This window comes from Gossypium hirsutum, chromosome A12, assembly GCF_007990345.1.
Source record: "Gossypium hirsutum isolate 1008001.06 chromosome A12, Gossypium_hirsutum_v2.1, whole genome shotgun sequence".
NCBI lineage: Eukaryota > Viridiplantae > Streptophyta > Magnoliopsida > Malvales > Malvaceae > Gossypium > Gossypium hirsutum.
The window spans coordinates 15,426,879-15,434,436 of record NC_053435.1 but is presented as its reverse complement, the minus strand read 5'-3'; the positions used below and the strand labels follow the sequence as shown (position 1 = coordinate 15,434,436).

Here is a 7,558-nt window from a genome sequence, read left to right as displayed (position 1 = left end):
AGAAATTAGGGCTGAGCAATTTAGTAAGAAAGAAGATGAAACTTTAGAGAACTTAGGGTTATAGAAAACCCCTACGTTTCTTTATTAAATTCAAAGAAATAATAATAATAATAATAATAACAATAATAATAATAATAATCAAAGCCTAGTACTTTAAATTTTGTTAGAGAATATATATAAGAGATTTCCTTGGAAATAAAGTTTCTACTCTTCCTTGCAAATCAATTTAAATTAATAATTTTAAACTTAACCCCCCAAGTAATAATAATCCTAGTTGTAAAAAAACATATATAGTACCTTAAACTAAATAAAATAAACTAAAATAATATTAATATATTTTTAATTTTAAGCTTTCGCATAATTCTCCTTGGCTTGGAAAACTTGACTTTAATGAAAAGACATTTACAACTTCAGTATAAACCTCTAGATCAATCCTTTACAACTCTTCTTCCACAATACAAGTACTTTCACTAGCCGGTTTGCCTAACCATTTCACCAAAAGTCTCATATATTTGTTACCTTTATATACCTTACTTCTTTAACATCCGATACATCTTTGATAACCTCCAACTTAGCATTAGGAATTTGGTGCACTTGGTTTGAAATTTTAGAAGCATTTCCATCAAAACCCTCTAAGGAGTACAAATCAGAAACATTAAAAACTAGGTTGAGATGAAAATTTGTTGGCAGCTCAATCACATAAACATTAGAACTTATTTTATTCAACACCTTACATGTCCTTAACTTCTTTGACTTAAGCTTGTGTTAAGTACCCTTTGGAAACCTTTCTCGCCTCAAATGTATAAGAACCTAGTCTCCCTCTTCAAACTCCTTAACCTGACAATGTATATTAGCTTCATTAGTGTAACCTTTATTACTTGATTTCAAGGTAGCCATCACCTCTTGATGATACTTGTATTATTGTTTGCGAGATATTCAAATGGTATGCAAGGATACACAGTCGTCAACAAGTAACAAAGTTTTGAGTAAAGAGTATCATCTCCACAGGAAATGTATATGTAAGGCTATGTTTGTGAAATTATCAAATAGCAAGTTGGTGAAAGAAATAATTAAATGTGAATAAAGTATCTAATTAACCTAAATAAAATTACTAAGAGTGCAAGAAAAAATGAAAGTATTACTGTACAGGCCCAAATCTGCCCGGGCCCATACAGATACAAAACAAGAACCAAAAAACAAATTATAATAAAATTAAATCCAAATCAGCAGTCCAAGTCCATTACAAAACTACAGGGGCCCAATTACAAAAACATAACCCAAATCCTAACCCAAGGCCCAATACCTAGCTAAAACCCTAGACTCAGAGGCCCAAAATGCTAAACTTTCAGAAACCCTAGCTATAGCTTTCGCGCCGCAACTCACAGCTTCTAGTACCACCACCGTACGGCCTCCATATGCTCCGTACACACGCCATGCACACCACGTACTTGCAAACAGACAAGAGAACAACAGCAAATATGAAGGAAAATAAAATTTGTATTTTTATTTTCGAATTTCGACTATAAAGCCAAGAACTTTTTCATTGTAATTTTTTTTACGCATACTGAAATACAAAAAAACGCGACCAAAATTTAAAGGTGAATTCTAGTTCAAGTTTCTTGAAATTTTTGAATTTTCTTTCAGTTTTTTTCCTTTGGGACTTTCATTATTGCATTCAAAAACAGAAAAGAGAAAGTCTTACCTTGTGAATATGCCATGGGTTTCTTTTTGCTTCGTTGAAATCGAAGTCGAAAAGGGATCTCAAGGCTGAAAAGCCATCCTTCCAAAGCTTGAGTGCACTGGTTGCCGCTTATGGAGGTAAATCAGTGTTTGAAAGAAGGAATTTAGGGTTTTCCAAATGAGAAGGAAGGGGGCTAGGGTTGATTCGGCTGAGTTTGGCTTGGTTTTAGCTTTTATAAAGGAGCAAAAGCAGTGCCGTTTTAAGCCTGTTTCAATGGCTTCAAAACGATGCCGTATAGACCATGCCCGACCCGACCCGATCTGGTTACCCAGGAGGATCCGCGCGTTCTGCTTAAAGGGAACATTTGCGCAGTTGATCCCTCCCTTTCGAGTGGTTATTCAATTGGGCTTTGTTTGTTTTTCTTTGTTTTTTAATTAATCTCTGTAAGTCGCGCATATATTCAATTTGGTCCGCGCTCAAATGCAGTGTTTTGGGAGCTGGAACATTTCCAATTTTGATCCCTGGGCATTCGTAAGCATTGCGCTTTAGTCCTTTTTAAATTTCAATGGTTCATTTTATTTATGAAGTGTCCCTTTTAGTTTAATTTGATTTTAATTGAGTTTTTTTTTTAATTTTGTACCATTCATTTTTTTAAAACTCACTTAACATTCATATTTTTTTATTTTTTGTATATATTTTGAATTAGTTTAATAGTTTTACTTTATTTCAAATTGGTTTTTTTTTTACTTTCATTTGATTTTTTTTGTTTAATTGTTTAATCTTATACATATTGCTTATGATAAAACTAGTCTTGTTCAATATAAATTATTGATTTCATGTTGTTTTATGGCTATATTTTCTTTTAAATTTATTCATATATATACGTATTTCCTTTCAAACTTATTATATATATAGTTTATTCCATAAAAACATATTCTATCATTAAAAACTCTTTCGTATATTATCATTGTATATATTATTTACATTAAATTATGTTTTTTTTTTTGCATTTGTATGTATATTATCAACTTTAAATAGCCATGTCTTGTTTTCTTTTTAAATATTTTGTACATTATTTACTTCCAACATTTTCTTTCATAATATTTATTTTAATAATCATTTATATATTATGTTCTTATTTTTTTGTATGTAAACTATTTCAAACCCTAGCATGTGTTGTTCATTTGTAAACTTTCATATATTTAATAGTCTTTAAATTGTTTATATCACATTGATTCTTAGTTTTCATATTGTTTTGCATATTATGTGTCGTTTTTGGTTTCCATATTGTTTCACATATTATTGTTATATATTATTTATTAGTCGTCAGTATTATTATTTAAATTTTATTCATTCATGTTTGAAAACTTGTCACATTTTTATTCTAATCTGTTTTTAATTAGCTATATTTTAGTTTTCATTATCAATGCTAGTTTATTTTCAAAATAGGATTGTGGAATTATTGTTATTTGTATTTCAAATTCCATGTTCGTATTAATATCTTTTTCATTCATTTGAATAATGTTGTATTCACATATTATTGTTTCATGCTTGTAATTATGTTTTTATTTCTTGTTATTGCATCATGTTTCTAATTCTCATATTCACTCAATATCAAGTGTCTTTTATCCCTAAACAAACCAAACAAGTATATTTTGATTTGGTTTTTATAATTGTTTATTTGAAAATCCGCCAAAACAAATGTGATGTTTGATGTTTGGAAATTCGGGAAATTGTACCCTAACGTGCTGGATTTCGATCTTTCATTTGTCCAAAATAATCAAATCTCCCTTTAAAATTTCATCCGTGTTTTCTAAATTTTAAAACAAGGCAATATTCTATGTTTGGAAATCCAAGAAATCGTGCCCTAATGTGTTGGGTTTTGATTTTTCGTTGGATCAAATAATCAAATAGCCTTTTGTAATTTGCAAATGTATGAGCTTTTGGAAATTAAGACTTGCTCGTGGGTTCGAGGGTTTAAAAGATCATGTCCTAACGTGCTGGATATGATATTGTATTCCTTCAAAACAAGAGATTTTTAACGTCCAATTTGAGTTATTCAAATGTTTTAAAAGAAATCGTATTTCAAAATCTTTTTAAAATTTTAGACATAAGGACATTATTTAATCAATTTGGTACTAATTTTGGGCGTAACGAGGGTGTTAATCCTTCCTCATACGTAACTGACTCCCGAACCTATTTTCTCAAATTTCGTAGGCCAAAATTGGCATTTTAATAAAATAAAATGTTTTATTAGGTGATCTGATCACACCTAAACCAAAAGGATTGGTGGCGACTCCATACTTTGCTTTAAAGTCGATACCTTATTTTAAAGTCAATCCCCGTTTTTTTAAAAATAAAAAATATGGTTTCGACAATTAACACAGAATTCTAAGCAGCAAATCACAAGATTTAATTACTATGACATGAAAGAGCTAGAATAATTATTTTCCCTTAACATAAAAATTGTTGAAAACAATGCTAATGATGTTATGGAAAATCCGTGGCAATATTGGCTATTTACTAGCCTAGAATTTCTAAGTTATGAAGTCATACTTGTTAGCCTTTAAGTCTTTTTAATATATTTCTATGTTCAATTAACTTAAAAGTTTCATAAGCAAACGTCATGGTTATGCAAGGTAAGAATATTGCTAAATACTATTACTAAGTTAATTTCTAGGAAATCATACATGCACCATTCAAATAATGTGTCTTGTAACACCTTGAACTCGTTTCCATCGTTGGATTAAGGTTACGAAGTATTACGACACATATTGAAACATTTAACATCATTAAACTATTCAATATTAATTTAAATATTAATAATCAAAACTAAATTTTATTCATAGCATAAATATATTTACGAACCTAAAATCGAGTTTACGAGGCCTTAAAAATAAATTGGAAACAACTAGGGACTAATTTGAATCAAAATAGAAAAACAAGAAAATTTTTAAAAATTTTAAAAATAGGGGTCACACGGCAGTGAGGACAAGCCATGTGAAAAAGACTAGCTCGTGTGGCCTCAAACATGGCCATGTGGCTACCTCACACGCCCGTGTGCTCAAATCGTGTAACTAATTGTGACCGTGTGCCTGCACCTAAAATTAATAAGGCACACAGTCATGTAACAACCCGTGTGCACCTTAAAAAGCTTCCAAAACAAGGAAAACTTTCATCCAACACTTAGGTACCAAGACAAGTCAAAACCAACCATTTCCGTACTTTAAAAACACATTTAAATAAGTCTAAAATGTAACAACCCGATAGTCAAGGGTGTCAGAAAGTGTATTTTTAGGACTTTGTTTTCATAAATTGGACTAGTAAATATTTATTAAAAATATTTACGAAGTTAGTTGTGTAGTTAATTAGGTTTTGATTAAGTGAATTTGCATGAATTAAGAGTAATTAGGTATAAAGACTAAATTGCATATAGGGTGAAAATTGAATTATAGATTAAATAATAATCAAAGAGACTAAAGAAGCAATTATGCCATTATTCTTTAATGAGGCGACATAAAGTGTAAAATTATTATATATTATTAATAAATTAAAGTTAAAATAAATATTATAATATGTTTTACTTAATATTTAAGTAAATATATATATTATAGTAATAAAAGAAATAAAGAAAGATAAAAGCAAAACGAAATAGAAAGAAAGAAGAAGAAAAAGAGAAAGAAAGAAGAACCCGCGGCTTATGGGTTTCAAAGTTCCAGGTTCAAGTGGTTAGTCAATTTAGTCTCATTTTCTTGTAATCTTTATGTTTTTGGAATCCCGGTGTTAAGTACTACTTGATCCATGTTGAAATTTTACAATTATTGAGTTTTTAAGTGTTGTTAATGTTGAATAATTTTAGTATTAGGGATTAAATTGATAGATTTTTAAGTTAGAATAGAATGAATTGTAAATTTTGAGTAATAGAGACTAGCTTGTGGAAATTTTGAAATTTAGGGATTTAAGTGAAATAGGGAGTTAAATTTAAAGTGGAAATTGTATGAAAATATAAAATTAATTGTGAAGAATAAAAATTAGTCTCAGTTTAGGGACTAAATTGAAATTTAAGAAAATATTGAAGAAAAATTGAAATATTCAATATGAAATTGAATTGTGTTATATTGATGAATTTTAATTGTTTTAATTCCGTAGCTAACGTCGTACCAAAATCCTCAACTAAAAAGGGGAAAGATAAAGTTGACGTGGAATAGCTCGGAATTCCTGGTTTGTATTTCTATAATCTGAAACTAGTTATTAATTGTTGTATTTTTTATTTAATGCATATGGTAAGTGTTGAGGTGAGTATTTGACATTTTGACATTGAATTGAATTAAAAGCTGATTGAATGGATTGAATTGATATATATATTATGAATATATTGATTATTTGAATTGAAATGAATGTGTATATATATATATGCAAATATGATAATTGAATATTGGTTGTATTTGGAAAGTGAAATTAAATCTTATTAACTATATCGGGCTGAGTCGGATATAGCTGACATGCCATAGGATTGGAAGAGTTTAGATATTTCTTCAACTTTGAGTTGATAAGACATTGGGTGCCAATTTACTTCAGTTTAACCGATGAGACACTAGGTGTCAAATTTATATAGCTCTGAGCGCAATTATTACTTTAGATTTATCCGATGAGGCATTGAATGCCAAACTGGTGTGTTGGTTGGATCTGTGTATCCGTCTAAGTCCGAGTCGTGTTAATAGAGGTAATTAAATAAAATAGTACTGTGATTGATATTGGATGATATTGTATGTGAAATGAAAATGGGATAGTGAATTGAAACATGAAAAAGAGACACATGAATTACGTATTCATGAATTGGATATGGATTGAATAATATTATTGTTTAAATATATATTAAATTGTGAAAAGCTATTATATAGCAAGTGATGAGATTTGAGAATGGTATGAAATGATGTATTTATGAATTGAATATTGAATGGCTAATGTTATAGTATGAATAAATGTGGTCTTAAATATTCAAATGTGCTTATAATTAAAATATGCATATTACATTATCTTGCCTTTAAATATTTGGATTATAGAAATACCACTGAGTTTTACTCAGCGTACGGTTTTGTTTTCCGTGCGTAGATTAGGTACTTCAAATTTGATTGCCGGTTCAGCATCCAACAACACTCTTGAACTCAAATGTGGTGATGTTTATCCTTTGTGTCGGCATGTACCTAGGGTGTCTAAATAATAGTTATTTTGTGGTTTGATTGTAAATGAAGTTATAAGTTTAATATTGGTTTGGTATATACATATAAACACATGTTTGATTTTGAAACTTTACTATAGCATGTTAAATTGATGTTTAAGTGCTCATGAACTAGGTAAATTGATTGGATTTGGTATGTTTATAATTTGGATTAAAATGATACTTTGATGACATGTTTTGATGATATGAAATGTTTAAAATTTATGTCTGTTTGATTGGTAAACTTTGGTAATACTCCGAAACTCTATTCTAGCAATGGATATGGATTAGGGGTGTCACAAAAAACATGCCAAAACATTCAAATTAGGTGCTTAACCAATATGACCTCAATGGCACTAGAATTCAATTATCAACCTCAATTCACATGTCACACCAAACTAATTTGCATACAAATTCATAAGTTAATCCATAAAAAGCATGCCAAACTTTCCATTTCTTCTTATTAATTCACATTCATTCATGCCATGATTGTAACACCCCTTAACCCTTATCTATCACCGAAACAGGGTTACGGAGCATTACCAGACATTTCAGAATACATACAAACAATCATATAATATTATAACATACACATTATAATTTAATCATAATTTCCCTTTATTGAGCCCTTGAAGCTCAATTCACGTGTTAGAAACAAA

General features: G+C 29.5%; 1 long non-coding RNA gene across 1 annotated transcript; it reads right to left on the bottom strand.

The window, feature by feature from the left end:
- Positions 1–1,077: 1,077 nt before the first annotated feature.
- Positions 1,078–2,216, bottom strand: LOC107926817 (uncharacterized). Its single transcript, XR_001692290.2, has 2 exons — positions 1,703–2,216; positions 1,078–1,447 (listed from the first exon to the last, which is right to left on the bottom strand). It is a non-coding gene; the product is annotated as an uncharacterized lncRNA (long non-coding RNA).
- Positions 2,217–7,558: the final 5,342 nt, after the last annotated feature.